Below are 23,357 nucleotides of genomic sequence, written 5' to 3'. Positions count from 1 at the left end.
TCTGACTTCTACCTTTATCAGGTTCTTTAGGGAAGTAAAATTATCCAGAGTTAACTGTTCCAATTTCTCTAGCTTTTCATCTACCAATTTGATCCTTTCAAGGACTGGCAAGATCATTGACCTAACAATGTGCTCTATATGTGCCAGTGACCCATAGACACCCTCAATAGAAGCAGGAGTTATGGTTCCAGTAGGACTGCCTGTAATGATTTGGGTAGATCGCCCTTGGTTATCATTAGGCCTTACAGGTATCCTTTTTATGGGAGGTCTTTGCTTAGGGATTTCCAAATCTTGGGTTTTAAATAATTTTGGTTCCCTCCCTTTTTGTACCGCTTCTATTATTTTCCTCTTCGAAGCCCCACCAGTTCTTACTCGATTAGCAATACGTCTATTAGTCGTTTTGGGCAGTCGGGTTTTGATCGTTAAGGGTGGCTCTCTATATGGCCTCATGTCATTGTGATTTGGGTGACTGATATTCCCATTTGCTAGCAAGGGTGGGGACCTATCTAAGGCAGTAAGGCTCCCACTCTTGTTCAATGACGTACAGAGGGAGAGGGCTAGGTCCTCCGTGGCCGCTGATTCAGTTGCTAAACCATGTGTCTCTACAGATGTATCCTGGTGCTGTGCAATTGATATATGTGGCGCACTAGTTACACTTGTTACAGAGAGTGATATTACGGGAGAAGGATTTTTTGAGAATGGGATATTGTGGCTTCCCTCAACTCCTGGAAGCCCTACATAAGAGTCCAGAAATGTGGATCCAGGTGAAACTATTGGCTGTTCATTGGAGGAAGGATTTAGCGAAGCTAGGCGCATGTTGGGGGGAAGTGATAAACGCCTCTCTGTGCTCTCTATGGCAGTTACAACAACGCCTATGGTTTTCTGCAACATCCTATCGATCGCAGTCAGGCTCGGCAAGGGGACCTTAGTATCTTTGGTCTGCAGTTCCATAGATCGTTTCTTCGTGATGACTTTTTTCCCCATAATTCAGGTGCCAGGTCAGCCTCCTAGACAGTACAACAGTAATACCTTGTCAATAGGGTCCTGGGTGAGCAGGGATACGCTTCGATAAACTTTAGGGGGTGGGCCCCAGCCCAGCCTCCTCCGGCCCCGGACGGCCACAGACGGTCCCGCCCTTGTCCCGGGCTTCTCCCGGCGCTACCCGCGCGCGATCCCTCGACGCGGGAGCAGCACCGTGATTTTAAGCGCCTCCTGGCGCGCAACGCTCGGTCACGTGGTTCGTGACCGCTAGGGCACCTGGGTTTTGTGGTCTTGTGAACCGGTCTCCCCACTGCGGCCGCGCGAGATGGAAATGCGGCGGCGGGAGACCGGGACGGCAACAGGCAACAGGCAGCAGGGAAGCAATGGCAGGCAGCGGGATCCACGAATTTTCCTCAGGGCCAGATTCGGCTCTCTTGTCTGTTACCAGGTAGCTCTCTTAGCCCCGTGCAGGCCTTGAGCCCTCATGTTCGGGGCTCCGCGCTGGCCTTGAGCGCCTCACCAGGTGCGGGCTCCGCGGATTGAAGCGGCGCATGCGTCGTGTAGCGGCAAAAAAAAAAAAAAAAGACTTATTCAGCTGCGGTGTAAGACAAGGATTTGAGGGTGGTGGATGTGACCTGTGGACTTATGGTACAGGGTAACTCTGAGGACCGAGATCAGAAAAAGAAATTCAAATAGTAGCAGAATGGTCCAAGGTCTAGACGAGGGGCTTTGAGTGATTGCAGAAGGCATCCGAGAACCTATGAGGACCAGAAAAGGGAGGTGAATGCTGGGACCATTGGAGGAATTTAAAGGCTGTCAGTAGGGTACAAGGTCCAGCTGAATGGTTTGGCTGCAGCAGGGACTGAGGTCCAGACAAATGGTTGGAAGGGGCTATGCAGAATGTGGATTTGCAGAAGGGACCATGAAAAGATCGATATGAAAATGGTTTCGAAGAGGGGATAATGTTTGTAGTAAAAGAACATGTTTTTAGTATTCTGAACGTTTTCTGTGGCAAATTTTTATCATCTGTTGTATTAGTCCTTTTGATTCAGTTGAAGTCAACCAAGGGTAAGAGAGATAGAGAATATCCAGGACCAGACACTTTGGGCCAGATTTATCAATATTTCATGCAATGCAACACAGCAAGGCAACTTGTTCTGCTGCGCCAAGTGATAATTACTAAAATGTGGCACATTCCTGCTCTCTGCAGGTGCTGGTGCACAGTCTGCTGCTTTACGCCAACACAGGCACTCTTGTGCCATGGGTAAATGGTGCCTACATTGTAGACGTGATTGTTTTTGTGCATGGAGGAACACCTTCCCGCATAAAACAAATCCTTAAAGGTTTTTTCCTTTTCCTAAATGTGCCGCAGAATGCAACATGCTTAGAAAGAGGAAACAACAAGGAGAAATAAAGATATTTTTTTCTTTGTTGCACCTCACATGGGAAGGAGCAGCATTTTAAAACATTCCTAGATTTACTAGCCTTGGTAAATCTAGGAATGCACCCAACTCCATGGGTGAATGCATGGGAACACCCATACTCCACCTATGATGGTACTGCCTTGCGCTACTCCAGATCTACCAAGTCAATGCAGGGCCATGCAAGGTGGTCTTGCGTTGATTGGTAAATCTGACTTAAGGATTGCTTTGTCCTTGTGACACCATGACTGAAACAAGGGCAATGCAATACAATGACAAATCTAGCCCTTGGTGTCTTCCTCGAATTGAGTAATATGGCACCTGCGCAGTGTGCCCCTCATTAGCACAGTATCAATTTGAAGCTGCATTGTGGGGAAGCTGGAGCACACTTAAAGCAGTTTAAGGGAGTGAGGGTTTTGCAAAACAGTGTTTCACTGATTAGAAGAGTTGGGATAAGGTTTTGCAGATGGTGGTCTACAGAAAGCAGTACAGAAGGGTTTGGGGACAACAATACTGCTAGAGGGAATTGGAAAAGCTAGTGAAAAGGGGCTTACAACAACAGCAATGAAGAAGAAGGTCTGGATTGGACAGTGCATGAGGGATCTTACACAGAGATATCTAGATGTAGCTTTGCAGATTGTGGTCTGAAAGAGAGCAGAGTAGAGGAAGATCTGTATAGTTTTCTCTAAATTGTAGGCCTTTTTTTGGCCGTGCACACAGGAGTTGAATGGTGATATGCACATGGGAGGCAAATTGGGTGGTTTTGCAGAGGGGGATCTGGATAAAAGCTGTGATGTTGGGGGTGAGGATGTGGTTTTTCTAAATTGTTGGGATGGTGGTTGAAATATTGAGTATTTGATTAGGAACAATGCATAAACACCCAATATATAATGATATATTAACTATAACTATAACAGGCAACCTTAACATTTAAAGGACTTGCATTGGGATATGTACTGATTTTTCTTTATAATAATACTGTTAGACCTGGCACCATTGACATGGGTCTCCCTTCCACTATTTTGCTGTTGCCCCATCTGTTATTGCTGGTCTAGATGCTTTGGGCGCTTTGCCACTGCTGTTCAGTGCCAAAGTGCAAGTGCTCCCTATCGTAAATTGTTGTTATGGATTAGTGATCCCATGATTGGTTATTTGATTTACTTGTCAGTCCCTAGTACAGTGCACCATGTGTGCCCAGGGCCTGTAAATCAAATGCTGCTGGTGGGCCTGCAGCACTGATTGTGCCACCCACAGAAGCAGCTTGTAAAATGTGGCTCAGGCCTGCCATTGCAGAGCCTGGGTGCAGTCTGGAACTGCCATGTCGACTTGGCAAGTGCACACACTTGCCAGTCCCCAAACCTTCCCTTTTCTGCATGTTAGTCGCCCCTAAGGTAGGCCCAAGGTACCCCTGTGGGCATGGTGCATTGTATGTGAAAGGCAGGACATGCCCTAATGTGTGCGGCATGTCCTATCGTGAAATACTGCCAATTTCGTTTTTCACTATTGCAAGGCTTTCTGTTCCCATAGGCCAGAATGAGGAGTTTGATTATACCATCTTATAAACATAACTGACCCAGGGAACAAGATAGGAAATTAAGCTTATTATGCCTGAACTCAAAATGATAAAGTGCATATTTTAGTGTGGGTGATTTTAACATTAAGTGTTTGAAAATACCACTTTTAGAAAGTAGGTATTTTCTTGCCCAACCATCCAGTGTGCCTCTGCTAGGTCTGTGTATTGCATGTCTGGCTCGTGAGTGACAGGAGCTGGGAGAGGGCTGTGGCTCCAGCACTCTGATGAGTCAGGACTGGGCTGAATGGGACCTGGGTTGAATTCAACAATGCTGTCTCCATCTCCTGCCAGGAAGCTGCACCAGTGAGGACAGAACTGGTTTTGGCTGGGTACAGACACTCTCTGCCTTCAGAGACAAAGGATTTGTTTGTATAAAAAGGGGGACCCAGACCCCAGAACTTTTGATCACTTCTGGGAAATCAAGAGGAACCTTTGCAAAGGATAAGAACCGGAGAAGCTGAAGGAAGATTACTGCCCCTGTGCTGTTTGCTGTTTAGGGTTGGCCTGCAGTGGTTACTTGTTGCCAAGGAAAGGAGAAAAGGACTTTGCTGTTTGCTTTGTCATCTTGAGGAAGATCTCCAAGGGCTTGAAACTGAGCTTGCCTCCTGTCTGAAGTCTTAGGGACACAGATACTTCACCACCATGCTCCCCAGAATTTCCTTGCTGGGAATTCCAACCTGCAAAGAGGTTCCTGCTGCTGTTTAGGACCTCTAGACACTGTTTTTTGTTGGGAACTGGAAGATCGACGCAACGAGGAAGAAGCGTGTCGCATCCGCACCGATTCCCGACGCATCGCTGAGCCGCAGAAAAGAAGCGTGCCCCATCCGCACCTGGTCCCGACTGTTGCAAAATATATATGTATATCCATTTAAATTCATATGTATGCACTCACACTAACATGAGACCCGGAGCTCCAAAGGGCTTCCTATCTCACCTTGCCTGGACAAGCTTCCAGCAGCTATTATGAATCAGCCTTAGAGGTAACTTTGCTTTTCCTGACTACATGATATTTCTTAATCTGGTTATGCAAGTTGCTTACACAGTGCCGAGCCAGCCTTTGTGGTCTGCCCATATAATAGGCATGGTGCAGATCTTGCACATCCATATTAGCCATATTTGGCTTGGTGCCTTATTCTAGTTCCGCTGACATGGCATTACTAAACGTATACAGCACCCAGAAACCCAGCCACTCTGGGAAGAAGCAGTCTGAGAGCCCCTAAGGTGGCAGATCTCACTTCTTCCTTTCTAATTAGCAATGATGCATGCATTTGGTGCCACTAAATACATTTCACCCTGTTTCTGAGCAAACCTGCTATGTCTGGTGAGTTTCTTTCATTTGCTCCTGGGAGGGTGCCAGTATTTCCCCATCAGAATGGTGTCAGAAAGTGGGACATTGGAGGACTGTGATGTCACTAGTCGGTAAGTGAGATGTAAGCTAAATAACTAATTTTCCTTGCTGCAAGTGACCTTTCTGTCTTTCAAATGCGTATTTAACACATAGTATTAATAAAAGGGGCATTGACTGGCATTTAAAATAGACAGGGGACTATAGAGAATGTTTTTAAAATATTCTCTGTATCAATACACTAATTGATATGTGGCATACACTGCAGGAGAGCCTGGGTTAGATAATAATTTATGTGTACCTACACATATAAGAAGTAGTGAAACAGGTGACTGATAAGTAACTAAGTTACTTTATGTCAATAAATATTGACAAATGGCTAGACCCTTTGGGGGTTTTATAAAAATCCATTGGAGGAGACCCTATGCTAGGATGGGGTATTGGTTTTACCCAGAAAAAGAAAAACTCCCAGAATATAGTGAATGGAGCTTCTGATTTACGGGTTGCATGGGAGCCCAGGGAAATTATTTTGAAATATGCGTAGTTATGTCATGGATGAATGACTGCATTTAAATAGGATATTGAACTTCAGTACTGGCCCTTTATGTTTCCTTGAAATGTTTCTTTGATTTATATAAAAAATGGAGCGCATTAGTGCATTCGAAAAGCAAATGGGTTTAATATGATGTCTCTGGCTGGTCCATAACTGTTGATTTTCCTCTTTTTAACACATTCTATCCACTACCTAAAAACTTTTCCTTTGTAGGAGACCTTTTGTATTTATCTTTCAGGGTAAGTACACATTGTGAGTAAACAAAGCACATTTCATGAGAGGGGATCTCAGAAGAAGATCATGTTAAGCCCACTAGAAAATTGTTTAAAAACTGGCAGGAGGAAAAAAGGTTCAAAACAAATCATCACCAGATAGCCCTGCAGATAAAGGTAAGAATGTTATCTCACAACAAATAAAGCGCTCTGAGACCTTTGGGTATGGCTAGAGCTATATAATGTTAAAACTAACTTTACCTACAAAAAGGCACTGCCTTGCTGAGCAACCAGGAAGAAACGTGCTGCATCCAACTTGAGTCCCGACACATCGCAGAGAAGATTGTCGCAGCACCTGCCGTGTGGCTGCAACCGTTCATGCATCGACCAGATCGTCGCTTTGCATAAAGCCGCCATTTTGTCGCATTGCACCAGATCGTTGCCATGCATCAAGGTGCCATCTTGTCGCATCGTAACCGGTAAGGAACAGCTGCATTACCTCCTCTGCGCTGCAGCGAGGAACTGACGCATCGCTTCCCCTGAAGCAAGGAACTGACGCATCACCTTCCCTGCAACCCTTTTGTTTGTTTTGCGTGACACATCTAAGGTACTTTGTGGGAAAAGTGTTGCATTTACAACTTGCATTGAACTGAACTATTTCTACCATTAAAGAGCCTTATTTTTGATACTGTATTGTGGATTTGTGCCGTTTGGTCTTGTTTAGATAAAGATACTTATTTTTCTAAACTGGTTTGGTGTCCATTTGTAGTGTTTTCACTGTGTTAGTGTATGTGTTCACAAATGCTTTACACACTATCAATCAATCAATCAATCAATCAACAAAATTTGTATAGCGCGCTACTCACCCGTTAGGGTCTCAAGGCGCTGGGGGGGGGGGGGACGCTACTGCTCAAACAGCCAGGTCTTGAGTTGTTTCCTGAAGGAGAGATGGTCCAGGGTCAGCCGTAGGTGGGTGGGGAGGGAGTTCCATGTCTTGACCGCCAGGTAGGAGAAGGATCTTCCTCCGACGGTGGATTTGCAGATTCGTGGGATGGAGGCGAGGGCAAGGCTGGCGGAGCGGAGTTGGCGGGTGGGTGTGTAGAATGTAAGTCGGCTGTTGAGGTACTTTGGGCCCGTGTTGTGGAGAGCCTTGTGTGCGTGGGTGAGGAGTCTGAACGTGATCCTCTTGCTGACGGGGAGCCAGTGCAGGTCTTTCAGGTGGGCAGAGATGTGGCTGTGGCGGGGGATGTCCAGGATGAGTCGTGCTGAGGCGTTCTGAATGCGCTGGAGTCTTTTCTGGAGTTTGGCAGTGGTTCCAGCGTAGAGGGTGTTCCCGTAGTCCAGACGGCTGGTGACGAGGGCCTGGGTAATGGTCTTCCTGGTATCGGTGGGGATCCATCGGAAGATCTTTCGGAGCATGCGCAGGGTGTTGAAGCAGGATGAGGAGACGGCATTGACTTGCTTGGTCATCGTGAGGGAGGAGTCAGGATGAAGCCTAGGTTGCGAGCATGGTCCGTTGTCTTGGGTGCGGTTCCCAGGGCGGGGGCCACCAGGAGTCGTCCCAGGCGGTGGGAGATGGTCCGAGGATGAGGACTTCCGTCTTGTCTGAGTTCAGTTTAAGCCGGCTGATCTTCACCCATTCCGCGACGTCTTTCATTCCTTCCTGGAGGTTGGCTTTGGCGGAGGCGAGGTTGTTGGTGAGGGAGAGGATCAGCTGGGTGTCATCAGCGTAGGAAATAATGTTGAGGTTGTGTTGGCGTGCGATGGCTGCGAGAGGGCTCATGTAGACGTTGAAGAGGGTGGGGCTGAGTGAGGATCCTTGCGGAACGCCACAGATTACTTCGGTGGCAGAGGAGCGGAACGGGGGGAGGCGGACTCTCTGCGTTCTTCCGTTGAGGAACGAGATGATCCACTCCAGGGCCGCTCCTTGGATTCCGGTGTTGCTGAGGCGCTGTATCAGGGTGCGGTGGCATATGGTATCGAGGGCTGCTGAGAGGTCCAGGAGGATGAGGGCGGCAGTTTCCCTGTTGTCGAGCAGGGACCTGATGTCGTCGGTGGCTGCGATGAGGGCGGTCTCGGTGCTGTGGTTTGCTGTGAGGGGTCGAGGGATCCGTTGGTCTCGAGGAAGGCGGAGAGTTGTCTGTTGACAGTCTTCTCGATGACTTTGGCTGGAAAGGGGAGGAGCGAGATGGGGAGGAAGTTCTTGAGGTCCGTGGGGTCCGCGGTGGGTTTCTTCAGGAGGGCGCTCAGCTCGGCATGTTTCCAGCTCTCTGGGAAGGTGGCGGATGCGAAGGAGCTGTTGATGATGTTCCGGAGTGGGGTGCGATGATGGAGTCGGTTTTGTTGAAGATGTGGTGTGGGCAAGGGTCGGTAGGGGAGCCGGAGTGGATGGTGTTCATCAGGCGGTTGGTGTCTTCAGTGTTGATCGGGGTCCAGGTGCAGATGGTGGTGGTGGGGGGCGTTGGTTCGGTGGTTGGGTCCGTGGTCTGCGCGCCGAAGCTGTTGTGTATATCGGCGATCTTGCGGTGGAAGAATGAGGCGAGTGAGTCGCAGAGGTCTTGTGAGGGTGTGATGTCGTTGTTGCAGGCGCTGGGGTTGGATAGCTCTTTGACGATGCTGAAGAGTTCCTTGCTGTTGTGGGTGTTGTTGTCCAGACGTTCTTTGAATGTTGCCTTCTTGGTGGTGCAGATCAGCTGGTGGTGTTTTCGGGTGGCGTTCTTGAGGGCGGTCATGTGTTCTGCTGTCTGGTCGTGGCGCCAGGCTTTCTCGAGGGTGCAGCAGGTTTTCTTGGAGTTCTTGAGTTCGTTGGTAAACCACGAGGCCTTTCTGCTGCTGGGTCTGCTTGGAGGATTCTTCAGTGGTGCGAGTTCGTCGGCGCAGTTGATGAGCCACTGTGTGAGGTTGCGGGCTGCTTCGTTGGGGTCCGTCGTGTTGGTGGGCGGGTTCTGGCTGAGGGCGGTGCTGAGCTGGTCGGTGGTGATCTTGCTCCAACTTCTGCGGGGAACCTGTTGCGGATGGTGGTGGGTCATGGTACCTCTGAGATAATCCTGTCTGCTCGTGCCAAGCTACCAAGGGGGTGAGCAGGGGTTATTTTTGGAGTGTATCTCCCTTATATTGACTGGAAGCAAGGGTCCCTATTTGGCCAAAGGTGCAAACCATTGCCAACTAGAGAGCCCCCATTTCTAACAAATAAATGATCTCGTTTTCAAATTTGGTGTTAGCATTTTTTACTGCAAATATTAATGGCAATAAATAATACATAAAGTAACTAATCACAACGATGAGGGTTTATTACTCAGTGTGCACCAGTCAGTATATAAAATTCAAACAATCTCAATTAATAACTTCTTCCACTCAACTTCCAGTGGCCCACCGTCAAAACCACTAATGTATACAAGATAAACTGACTATAGAAGAAGCGGAATATAATAACAATTTAAACAATTAAATATTGCAATCCAAAAGATGCAGTCCAAAGCGATCTTCTTCCAATTGGATTGTTTTATTTTTTAAGAATTTTCAAATGAATTACTCCAACAAATTATTATCATGATTAGTACATGTCCAAAAAGTTGATTGTAACAACCACATTCTTTCAAGAATTTCCATAAAAGATCTTTCTCCTATACATTCACAAATTTGTGCATATCCAAAAAGTTGATTATAAACTCTAAGCAACCACAGCCATATTCTAAGCAACCTCAGCCAACGCGTTTCGTCCCATTTGGGACATCATTAGGGCTGTAAAAATAGAAAAAGAAAATAATATCACTTATAAAGTACATTATGTATATCTTCATCACAATGTCACATAAAAAAATATATATATATACCAATTTGGCTTCAAAATCCTACCTATTTAACAATCTTAAGTATGAAAGATTTACCCAAAAAACAAGATCGTATTAACATAATTCACAAAATCATATATACTCAAAAATCTATTCATAGTTCCAATATTTTGAGAATTACTCATGACCATTCATGCCATGAGTATGTTAAAATTCATTAGGCTTTATATGCCCAATAACCTCTTCTTGGTTCCAATGCTATGAGAATTATCATGAGACAGCCAGATGTAATTTTTTTTAGTGATTAATACTTATTCTCGCATTCTATATTATTATAACAAAAAACAGATCAGCTCTTCTAGTTAAGTACTTACTGAATTAAAGAAACATCCCATATTAAATATCCTTGCCTACAATCATATCAATAAAATGCAACATACCTCCTAATTATTCCAAAAGTCACTGTTAATAATGTTCATTACAAGATGATGAAGTTCATTTAATACGAGTCTTCTCCAAACATAAGTCACTCCTTCTTCCCAAGAAAATATATATTTATATGTAATTTTCTGCATGAGAAACATAGCGTCTGATTGTTAACTGAACCATGTTTCAATTTCCTTACCAAGTCTATTTACATTCATGGATAGAGCAGCAAATGTGTTGTTTCTCTTTTTACAATGTAGCAATCTAAAAAAAAACATAGATGCAGAGATCATGAATTTAACCTCCCAACTCCCTCCTCCCCCCAAAACTATCTTCCTTTATCTGATGTTTTGTTAGGTACTTTAGGTGTCGTTTGCAAAAGTCATTGCTCTATTACTGCTCAGACTACATTCCCTTTATTCAGCATCATTCAGATTATCACTAGTTTGTATATTGATCCTCTGGGTATCCTGTTTCCTGTCACTAACCCCATCAGGGTCTTGTTGTGTGTTTGGGGTTAGTCCTATTAACTCTTGCATCATCATTCACCAAGCCTGAAAGCTCTGGTAGTTTCTCGTCCCATCTAGTTTTCCTCATGTGCTCCTCTTCTGCTGTTGCTCATTCCTTAAGGTCCACTCTCCACTTGTCTATGGCTGGGCCCTGTGGGGTTATCCAATGTATTGCTATTCGTCTCTTGGCCACCGTGAGCCCTAGTATTAGGAAACGTCTACTTGTGTTACATTTTGGGTTTCTAAGTAAGAGCCCCAGAAGACAGCTCCTTATTTCTAATGCTACCTTCCACATGTCACTCTGCTAATTTGCTCTATTACTTTCATCCAGTATTCTTGTATTGTGGGGCAGCATCAGACCACATGGATGAAATTGGCCTCCATGTATGGGCACCTGGGACACCTCGGGTCTCGCGTTGTGTTTATGGTATGCAGCCGCGTTGGGGAGAGATATGTCATGTGTACAATATTGTATTGTATCTGTTTAAACCTGGCACACATTGATACTTTATGTACTTCCTCGTGTATTGTTGCCCGTCTGCGGGGGTCAATGGCTCTTCGCTGGCCGTTTGCCACCTCTCCTCTACCCTAAGTGGCTTACATTGTTTGTCCGCCCTTAGTGCTCTATATAAGTGGCTTACAAATTTCCACCCCCCTGCCATTGTGATCATTGTGGTTAGCATTTGCGTGTGGTGTGGATCCTCTGGAGATTTCGGCCAGAGCTTCCAGGCTGTGCCTGCCAGTTTTGCGTACTGCAAAAATTGTCTCTCACTCAGCGTGAATGTTTCCATTGCGTCTTGGTATGTTGTGAACCTGCCCTCGGGATATAAGTCCGCCAACATTAGGCAGCGTCCTTCTTTCCATTTCGCAACCAAAATGGTCTGCGCTACTTGGGCAAACTGTGGAATGATCCAGATGTCAAAATCTGGCACGTAGGGTGCTTTTTTTAATGACAGTGCGTACCATCCTGTCCCATATCCTGGCCAGTAGTTTTATCAGTGAAGGCAGCAATTCATGTATACCCCGTCCTTTCATTTGCAGGGTTCCTAGTTGCTGTCTTCCACAGGTGCCTGAGACCAAGGTTCTCTCCCAGGAGGGATTTATGTCTAGCAATTGTATTGCATGCTGCAGCTGCGATGCGAGGTAGTATAACTCCAGGTCTGATATATCCAGTCCCCCTCTTTCCCACTGCCGCTTCATTACATCTAGTCCTATCCTGCAGCGCTTCCCATTCCATAGTAACTGTATCAGCAGAGCGTCTAATTCCCTAAACACTTTACGCAGTATTTCGTAGAAAGACCCGTGCATGACATAGGGGCATCTTGGCAATACCACCATCTTGATCACGGCTATTTGCCCATCAGGGACAAGATCAGTGTGTTCCAGAACTGTATATTCCCGCGTAATCCTTTTACTATCCTTCCCATATTCAATTTGTAGAAACATTCTTCCTCTTTAGTGATATGTATGCCAAGATATTAGACACTATCCGTTGCCCAAGGGAGTTCTAGCTGTGGAACCTGTGATACCATGAGTCCCCCCACTCGACCTATTAGGTACAGCTGAGATTTAGTCTAACTAATTTGGAGCCCCGAAGCCTCCCCACAGTTTTGCAGTGCTCTCATTAACACTGGTATTGAAAGTGTCGGGTTGCTCAGGTATACTAGGGCATCATCCACGTAGAGTGATACCACATGTTGCAGCTTGCCAACTTTTATGCTCCGTCTTTTTATTGCTAATCTTAAATAGCATGCCAGTGGCTCTAATGCTATGGCATATATCATTGGAGAGAGCAGACATCCTTGTTGCATCCCTCTTTGTAGTGTCATACTTTCCAACACGTGTCTCACTGTACGGACCCTGGCCATTGGTTTTGTATACAATAGTTTTACCCATTCAATAAAATGGGAGCCCAGACCGATTTTATGCAGTACTTGGCATATATAGTTCCATCTAATGGAATTGAATTGTTGCTCAATGTCCAAAAGGCCAGTGCACATTCTTCTTTACTTGAGTCTAGGGCCTGCATGACATGCCAGAGTCTGCAAATGTTCCTAAGGGTATTCCTGTGGGGTATGAAGCCTGACTGTTGTCTTTGTGTATAAGTTGGGGAAGAAATGGCAACAGTCTATTTGCCAAGACATGGCTTATGAGCTTAAGGTGGACATTTAGCATGGAAAGTGGCCTGTACAAGCTCGGTATTGTCGGGTCCTTCCCAGGTTTGGGAACTACCACTATTAGTGCTTCCCGCATTGTGCTCGGCAGTCTCTCTTCTCCCTTGCCTCCACTATTACCTCCATCAGCCTGTCTGCGACCAACCCAGGGTGCTGCTTATAGAATTCAGACGTGAGTCCGTCCGTGCCTGGTGACTTTGCTGTTTTCATTTCTGTGATTGTGGCTTTTAATTCAGCTTTGGTCATTGGTGCACCGAGGGCCTTCTGGGATTCTGGATCTAATCTGGCAATTTCTATCTCTTCCAGGTAGGTCTCTATGTTCAAGGTGCATGTGGAATTTTGAGGTTCTGTGTATACCTTTCCCAGGTGTTTCTGCAAACACTGCGTTAATTTCATGTTGTGTATAGGCCAGTTTAATCTGTCTGTCTCGTATCGCCAGTATTGGTCTGGGTTGTGTTTCAATTTTTTTGTTTTCTTCACTCCCACCTGTATTGAGATATATACCCCCCTTTGCACTACTTTCATCGCGTCCCATTCTGCTGCCCAGCTACCATCTGTCTTCCAATTTATTTCAAAATACCCCTTCAGTTCAGCATCTACTGTGGTCCTATAGACCTGATCGGTGAGTGCTTCTGCATTTATCCTTCATAGTTAGGGTGATCAGGCATCCCAGATTTGCCAGGACGGTCCCCGTTTTTCATCAGCTGTCCGGGAAGATTTCGAGAAATTTAGCTCATGTCCCAGTTTTTGGAGAGGGTCGACTAAAAACGGGGGGAGGTGTAAAAAGTTACAAACCAGCGGAAATAAGCAGCGGAAAGAAGGTATGTCATAATATGCAGTGGAAGGTGCACAAAGATGTCGACGCCAGATGTATCCCAAGACAAGAACCTTCCTTGGAAACTAGAGGGAGACCTTGTGACAAGTCAGTGGCATAAAGGGTTATGAACACAACTACAAATTTGTAACAAGGAATGTCCGAGGGCCTAATAACTTTGTTAAACAAACCCGAATAGTTGCTTATCTCAGAAGATATAGGGTCTCCATAGCATTCCTTCAGGAAATGCACTTGTGGGGAGATAGTTTCAAATATGTCCAAAGAAGGGTGGCAAGGATAGATCTTCGCAACGTCCTACTCAGTCTATGCCAGAGGCACGTTAATATGGGTAGCGCTGGAAGTCCCCTTCAAAACTGAGAGGGCATGTTTGGACCCAAATGCTTGGTATGTACTGGTGGAGGGTAGCCTAGACAGGCATAGCATGTGCCTACTGAATGTATATGCCCCAAACAGTGATGACGGGGACTTCCTAGGGACAGCCCTCAGACAGGCCCACCTGACGCCCGAAATGGAACTCATAGTGGCTGGGGACTATAATTGTGCATTTAACGGGATGCTGCATAGGTTCCCCCCAAAAACTGATGCCAAACCTAAGGCGAGAGAGGCTATGCGCCGGATGCAAACCAATCTAGACCTCATAGATATCTGGCAGCACCGTAACCCACATCAAAAAGCCTACTCTTGCCACACCCCGGCAGCGAACACATACAGCTGATTAGACTACTTCTTCATACAGGCAACGGTCATACACTGAGTAATAGGTGCATAATACCTGTCCCGTTATCTTTCTGGTCATTCCCCACTACAGATAGCATGTAATGGGCCAGGTATTACACATCTTTTACTCTGTGTATGGCTGTTGACTGTATGAAGAAATAGTCTAATCGGCTGTATGGGCTCGCTGCCGGGATGTTTCTTGTGGATTTAGGGGATAGTAGCTGTGCTTAGTCCATACACCCCTGATATCTAGCCACTTTTTATTTATTGAACAGGATGTACTAAGATGCAGACACCATGATTAGTACTGAACTGGGATACTTGTTGCCTTCAGGCCTCAGTATCAACTGTATGCGCTCTGTTGTTTTGGGGGCCTCAATGCTCCTTACCCTCCTTGGCTGCCCCCGTCGCTGAGCCTGCGCATATGCGCTACTGTTCATGTGGCTGGAATGCTCCCTCGCCGTCCGGGCCATCTTTATACAGGCCTCTACACATCACTCCCAGTGCTTTATTAGGTACCCGCTTCCCGTACCTTTCCCAAGTTCCGGGATCCCGCCTCCTCCTCTGCCAGGGTCTTATTCCTGGTGCCTGGGCTCACTTTTATTGTTTTTGCTGCCGTCGGAGGGCCTTTCACTCCTCCCGGCTGTCTCCGATTCTACGCACTGCAGGCCACACCTTTCTAGGTCCACCGGGAACTCACAGGAAACTGGAATGTGAGAGTGCGGCCTTGACAGGCCTGCCTAAAGCAAGAACATCACTGCTCAAGGCAACCCTCAATGCAGCAGCAAGATTGATTACCGGGACAAGACGTTTCGACAATATCTCTCTCTCTCTCAGATCTCTCCACTGAGTCCCATTCGAAGATAAGATGCAGCTGAATATAGCCTGTTGGATGCACTAAACAATTCAGCACAGTACACTAATTTATCTGCCGCAGAATCTTGAAGAATCAAAGAAAATCATCAATCAAAGCTAGCATGCGCTAGAGACTGTTGGGCACCAGCCGCCGCCTCTGCAGGTAAGAGCGGCGGGGCCAGGTGAGGGGGGATTTCGAGAGACGACCACGAAGGAAAAATAAATAATTAATTTTCCCTCATGGTCGTCTCTAGAATTCCCCCCTCACCTGGCCCCACCGCCCTACCGTTCTTACCTGCAGCGGCCAAGGCTGTTGAGCACTCCCTGAAAAAAAGTATTTGTCATGAAGTATAAATGCAATGAGATATAACCTGGTTTCAATTTTAGAATCCTCCTTGTAAGCAAACATATTTAACTATTTGCATAGTAATGAACTTGCTGCCACTGCAAGATTATCATTGATGTGAGAACTGTTCAGTTTGAAGCCAAGCAATAAAAGGAGAGGAATTTATGAGCAATTGCATTAAAATCAAAAAAATGAGATTCTATGAGTGTAATACAAAAATGTGATTTATTGAATTTATTGTCCATTGTGACACGCAATCAGGGGAAGAATAAATAAATAACACAGTACAATTCCAAGATAAGATGCACAACCTTACCTACTCCCTATGTGAATCATTTTCTATAAAGCAATCCTAACCGAAGAATATCTAGAATGTACAGTTCTTCCTACAGTTTAATAAATCTAAAGTGTATGCAGCAGTGAGACAATAATCATTAAATTATGGCCCTAACGATGAAAAACATAGAGAAAAGCTAAACAAACTCTCTGAACTACTAAGTGCCTCAAAATGGCTATAAATACTGTTATATAGGCAGTGTGCAGAATTCCTATAAGCGGTATGCAGGTGTACAGTTTGGAATATGAGAGTGACCTCATGTCAAAACAATTGCTAAATATTTTAGGTCCCAAAAAAGAGACGTAGATGGGTAACTACATTACTTCTCCTCAGAACAAGATAAAATATTAATAGAATGAAAATCTGAGCCTACATGCTCTCTATTAGGATGAATATCTATCAATCAATCATCAGGGTTTTGTATAATACAGCCACTCACCCATGAGGGTCTCAAGGTGTTGTGGGAGTGGGGCTGCTGGTCAGACTGGGTGGAGGATCATTTGAAGAGTCAGGTCTTGAGGTACTTCCTGAATTGGGTCAGCAACGCCGATTGCCTGAGGTGGAGGGGCAGGGTGTTCCAGGTCTTGGTGGTGAGGTAGGAGAATGACCTTCATCCGGTTCTGGTCTTGTGGATCCTGGGGTTGGAGGCAAGGGCGAGTTAGGTGAATCGGAGTTGTCCGGGATGTACGTTGGATGTGAGGCGGTGGTTCAGGTATGCTGGTCCTTCGTCGTGTAGAGCTTTGTAGGTGTTGGTGAGGAGCTGGAAAGTAATTCTCTTGTTTACTGGGAGCCAGTGGAGTTGTCGAAGGTGTTGCATGATGTGTCTTCGGCGGGGAATGTTGAGTACCAGTCTGGCTGTGACGCTTTGGATGTTCTGTAGTTTCATGAGCTGTTTCTGGGTGCAACAGGTGTAGAGTGCATTGCCGTATTTAGGTCTGCTGGTGATGAGTGCTTGGGTGACCATCTTTCTGGATTCTTTGGGGATCCATCTGAATGTCTTTCGAAGAAGGTGGACCATGTAGAAGCAGGCTAAGGAAACTGTGTTGATTTGGCGGTTCATGGTGAACGATGAGTCCAGTATGATGCTGAGATTTTGAGGGTGGTTCGTTGTGGTGGGTGGAGATCCCAGAGTGGTTGGTCACCAGGAGTCATCCTAAGCTGAAGGGGTGGGTCCCAGGATGAGTACTTCGGTCTTGTTGAGTTGTGCGTGAGGCAGCTGTCTTTCATCCAGGTAGCAATGGCCTTCATTCCATTGTGGATGTTGGTTCTGGCAGTTGTGGGTTCATTGGTGAGGGAGAGAATCAGCTGGGTGTCGTCGGCATATGAGATGATGTTGAGTCCGAGGCTTCAGATGGTGGCTGCGAGGGGGGCCATGTGGATGTTGAGGAGGGTGGGGCTCAGGGATGAAACCCGGAAGACTCCACAGCTGATCTCTGTGGGTTCTGAGAGGAATAGTTGCAGTCTGACTCGCTTGGTCCGGCCAATGAGCAAAGAGTAGATAGAAGTCCAGAGCCTTGTTGCGGATGCCGACATCATGGAGTCTCGTGATTAGGGTGCGGTGGTAGACGGTGTCGAAGGCGGCCGAGAGGTCAAGTAGGATGAGGGCTGCGGTCTTGCCCCTTTTGAGGAGGGAGCAGATGTCATCGGTGGCAGCGAGGAGTGCGGTCTCAGTGCTTTGGTTGCTTTTGGAAGCCGGATTGGGAGGTGTCTCGGACAGTTGGGCGTTGATGGTCTTCTTGATGACCGTGGCTGGGAAGGGGAGGAGGGAGATGGGTCTGAAGTTCTTGAGGTTTGTCAGGTCCGAGGACGGCTTCTTCAGCAAGGTGTTGATCTCGGTGTGTTTCCTGTCATTGGGGAATGTGGTGGTTTCTATGGAGCAGTTGATGGTACGATGAAACCGGAGAGGGAGATGGTGCCTCAGCCTGGCCAAGGACATAAGTAGTTTTGTTCTCTGTAGTTGCTCAAAACTGGTTGTGATGGTAGCTCCCTTCCCTTTGGGGTTGGTGCCATCTTGGCTGGGGGAAAATGGGTTGTCTTCTCCAGGTTTCACATTACATTTGCTTGTGGAAAGACAGGCCCCTGTACAAGTTAATGAGGTTTCAGAGGTCCACACTAAAACTGCAACAGTTTCACATCTCTTTAGGGACAAGCACTAGCTGGGTAGTTGCTGGAGGCTGGTGCAGATTAGCCTCTGGAAACTTCCAGCGGGAAAATTTATCTTTTTAACATTACTTATCCTGATTATTCATAAAATATACAATTTCATTATTGAATTGGACTTTCAACAAATTTTAAAAATAGTGGTTGGCCTATTTGTAGCTGATCCTAAACCCTCAACAGCAGCATTAATAGTTAATCTGTACTGTAGACTTCTTACATCCAGAGACTTCCACAGTCAAAATTGCTTTACGATTTGTGTCACTGTAGGGATAAGGTAACATAAAATGTCTACATGTCGCGCTTTGAAATACCATACATCGACCTTGTGGGCAAATACTTATGTGTCTATCTCTTCCAAACAGGATATAAGAAATAAAACACTCAGGAAATGTGTAAATCCAAAAGGACCTATTATACCATGACATAATTAAATAAGCAGTAGGTCTGGCTTCTAAATTTGGCAACTAAGCATGAATATTAGTCATTCTTTATAAAAGAGTTTAATGGATAACCATTATTTGATCACAAACCACCCAGTTGAAAGATCTGAGTTCTGGCAAATGCTCTGTAAATTGTGCAATATAAAGGTTGAAATGCATCAACAAACTTGCAATGGAGGCGGAGCAATGACGATCGGCTGAGAGAGCGGCCGTGACCACTCCCCCTCACTTCCTCTGATGCCAGACGTCACCGCGAGGAGCTGCAATCGCCGTTTCCGATGCCCTCGGTGCCTTTGGAGCCGCGGAGCCCTGAAAGACGGCTGCTTTTGATTTATTAACTGTCCACTGACTTTGTGCCAATTGAACGGCTTGAGGCTTTTATCTGTGGAGGCAACGTGCTTTCTCTTTAATGAGAAAGTGACTGTTTTGAGCTTTTTTGGAGCCGGGTTGCGGTGTGCTGCAGTCATTTCGGTTTTGCTTCTTTTGTCTTACTTGCCTGGCTTGGGCTTTATACGTTGACTGCTGTGGACAGCTGTGGACTGCTGTGAACTTGGGAAGCATCATTTAACATCACCAGGGACTCCAGGTTTCTCACCAAGAGTGGGTAAGTGTGGGATCTCTCCTTGCTCACCTTGGTTGAGGGTTACTGGGTACGTCCCATAGAGTGATTTCGCAGTGTTTCAGCAGTATTCTGGCAGCGTCTATATCGACTACTGGCAGAAGAGCGCTGATAGGAAGGCAGTATGCAAAAACCTGTTAAAGCAACAAAGGGAACCACTCAGGTTGAATATCCAATACTAGCTCAGAAAGTTAATAAGTGCTCAGCCCAAGCCGCAGCTCGGTCGAACCACGTGGCCGCATTTCAACAGGATCTTCCTCTCTCATCTGAGATTGCGGGGATGGCAAGTGCCGATACGGCTAAACAGGATCGTCCGGAGGCAGTTGCGGTGGATTTTGTTTCTCCCATTAGTCCTAGTGTGTTGGTTTCTACAAGGGGGGATTTGCCAATCTCTGCCGCGTTATCTAAAGATACTTTGACTCCTGGAAAAGCAGTGACTGAGTCCCTGTAGGCTAGAAAGTATCCTATCTTCTTTAAAACTAAGCAGGGTGGGCCTCTGACTGAACCAGATGCAGCAAATGAGATTGAAGGAAACGACCTTTTAGCAGCAGATAATGTTTTGGACGTCGGTCCAGAAGTGTTAATCTTCAAGTCTGGCAGTCTTCTTCCTTTTCCTCTTCCTTCTTCTCCATCTTCAGATCTTCTAATTCCATCAGTAGGGGGAGGGCCCATGCCTCTTTCTATGCTGGAGGTCTCAACAGAGTCTATGTCTATTTCAACATCACCAGTGGTCCTCGATCCTACGGATTCAGAGGCTCTCCGCGGACCCCAGGCGGTGGATAGGCCCAATGTAACTCAGTCTGATCCCCCTTTAGGCTCCTTTTATATGCAATGTGACGCTAAGAGCCTCCTTAATTTGATTTTGGAAGAAATCCTTGAATTAAAAGCTTCCCAGTCTGCTGAGATTGCAGCAATAATGCCTGATGAAGTTTGAGGAATCCATGGCTCGTGGAGGCCGAAACCAGGATTTCCCAATTTAAAGATCAAATGTCATCTCTGAATTATAAAGTGGCCACCTTTCAGTCTCAGAGAGCCTCTTTGGAGTTAAAGTTGGAGGAGTTAGAGAACCATTCCAGACGTTCAAATCTTCGAATTTTGGGCATCCTGGTGGGCTTTGAGGGCCAGCAGATGCTACAGTGGATGGATTACTTTATAAAGAAAAATGTCCTTCCTGAATTTAGTGGGGATCTGACAATAATGAGAGCTCATAGGGTTCCTGCACATCTCCCTGCTAATGCCAAGTTCCCCCAGACTATGTTGGTCAACTTTGGAGAATTTAGGGTCAAGGAGCAGATCCTATCATGAGCGATTATGCAGAGACAGTTCTCCTTGGCAGAAGTGCCATTATGTCGCATCTTTTCAGATATGTCAGCCTCCGCAGCAAAAAGGCGGAAAGAATTTGTCAAAATGCTTCATTTGTTTAAGGCACAAGGGGCACAAGCTATGAAAGCTCAGCAGAGCAAGCTGAAGGTGCTAATTAAGGGCAGATTTCATATCTTTTGTAATGTCGCAGAGGCGCAGGAAGTGTTACATCAGATTTCTATTGATAAACCCTAATGGCTTTAAGCTAGTCCTTGGTTAGCAGGGTGGAGGGTAACGAAGGGTAATGATGGTAAACATTGGTTTAACTGTTGCTTTTGTAGTTTAGGATGAGGAAGTGAGGGTAAGGTGGGGGTGCCATTCAGCTGCACTAGGCACCAAATCATTGTGCCTGTAGATGGGTGGGTGGGTGGGACAGGTTGTCGGATTCTGAACAGGGGCGGCCATCTGCTCAGGCGACAAATGCCCAAGGGTTGGGACACGGGGTGGGTAAGGGAGCATTGGGGAAAAAACGAAAACCATAATTATGATTTCGATTTGGATACATCTGTTCAGTTTTTTTTAGAGGGCAAGAAGGGAGCAGGTTGAGCGAGCCTAGACATCTTGTTGGCCATTGGGTCCATATTATGTGCTAAATCTGTGGATATTTTTTTTCTTTAGTTTATCGTAAATTAAATGGGAAGTAAGGAATCTCTAAAAGTGGTTTCGTTTAACGTGAATGGCCTCAATAATAAGAGGAAAATTAGAGCAATAAAAGCCTGGATTGAGACAGAGAATCCGTCCGCTATCCTGCTACAAGAGACCCATATATCAGCAGGGAAATTAAAGGATTTTTCAATGTTTAAATCTTGGCCAGCATATAGGGGATTTTCCCCATCCTCGGCAGCCCATAGAGGGACAGCGATTTTTCTTTGTAAAAAACTGCAGGCGGAGGTAGTAAACGAGGCCAACGATCAAAGCGGTAGATAGTGTTGGGCCACCTGTACGTTAGGACAGAGATCTTTGACTCTCGCCAGTTTATACACTCCGGTAGAAGATAAACCTAGTCTATATGAGTAATGTTTTCAATCCCTAATCCAAGTCTCCGGAGATTTAATAGTGGGAGGGGATTTTAATCTGTTAATGAACCCGAAAATCGATTCTTCATCCAAAGCAAAGAGACAGTTAAAGCCAAAATCTCTCAAAATGGTTCAAAACTATAGTACAAAACTTTATATAGCGGATCCTTGGCGGGCTGCATTTCCTAGTGGAATTTCTTATACCTGTTTTTCAGGGAGATTTCACACTTTTTCTCGTATTGATTTTTTTCATATTTCTAGGTGTTTGGTCTTTAAATCTCAAAAAACCCTCCAGAATGGGCTTTCCGATCATGCATTAATTGCTTTAGAGTTAGAATTCGGCGAATATAAAAAAACTTTTAAAAAATGGCAGCTGAATCGTCAATATTTAGCAGAAGAAAATTGGGTATCTAGTATTAAAATAGTAATTAGGGAATTTTCTTAACGAAATATTGGCTCAGCTCCACTGGATGTTGTCTGGGATTCTTTTAAGCTGTTTTTTTCGTGGGCTTGCTTTTGCTAAAGACGCCAAGAATTTGAGGGCTAAGAAAGAGGAGAAGTCTTTACTCGAGCAAAAAGTGCAACGGTCGCTTGATAGCTTCCTCTCCTCCCCTTCGGTGGCTCACCGCCGACAGTTGGATCAGGCTAAACAAAATCTGGCCAATAATTATTATGCTAAACGTGAGTGTCTATTCCTGCAGACAAGGCACAAAAGTTATGAGGAAAGCAATTACACCGGCAGATTCTTGGCATGGCAGGCTAAGGAGAGTGCTGCAAGTAATGAAATACTCGCACTGAGATGCCCTATTTCAGGGTCTCGGATGGTGGACTTGGATGCTGTAGGCAACGTTATGGTACAACATTATGAAAGGATATATGGCCATAATCATTCTATACATAAGCCCTCTCTGGGGAAATTTCTTCAGGAAAATGAATTACCTGTTTTAACAGATCTAGAAAATAGGAAGAGCTGGAGGAGGTAATTAAAAATCTTCGAATGGCAAAGCTTGTGGGCCGGATGGCCTTCCCGCTGAGTTTATTAACACATTTGCGAGGGTAATTGAGGACTTTTTTCTTTTATTGGCAAATTCAATTCTTGAAGGTGTTTCTATACCTCTCTCTTTTAGGAAGGGGAATGTAGTCAGTTTCCTAAAAAAAGGTAAAAACAGCAAAGACCCTAATTCATATCGCCTGATAATGCTTTTAAATTCCGACTATAAATTAATTACCAAACTTTTAGCCAATCGCTTTAACGGAATTGCTTCACATTTAATACATCCTGATCAGAATGGTTACATTGCCGGTAGACATCTAGGAACTAACACACATTTTTTAGTGGAGGCTCTGGACAATTTTGAGACCCGGCAGATACCAGCATTAGTACTTTTTTTAGACGCCGAAAAGGAATTTGATTTGGTTTTTTGGGAAACTTTATTTTATATTTTGTTAAAATTTGGTATTCCTTTCAAAATTATTGAGTTGGTTGAAAAGCTATATACGAATGCAGAGGCCAATATTATTAATAATGCTACTCAGGTTGGCCAAGTGACAGTTAAAAGGGGAACTAGGCAGGGATGCCCGTTATCCTCGGTTCTATTTGCCTTTCTTATTGAGCCTCTTGCGATAGCAAATAGAAATAATGCTGATATTTGCCCTCCGCTTCCAACTATTAGCAAAATCAAATT

This window comes from Triturus cristatus, chromosome 10, assembly GCF_964204655.1.
Source record: "Triturus cristatus chromosome 10, aTriCri1.1, whole genome shotgun sequence".
NCBI lineage: Eukaryota > Metazoa > Chordata > Amphibia > Caudata > Salamandridae > Triturus > Triturus cristatus.
The sequence above is the reverse complement of the archived record's forward strand: the minus strand, read 5'-3'. Positions refer to the sequence as shown.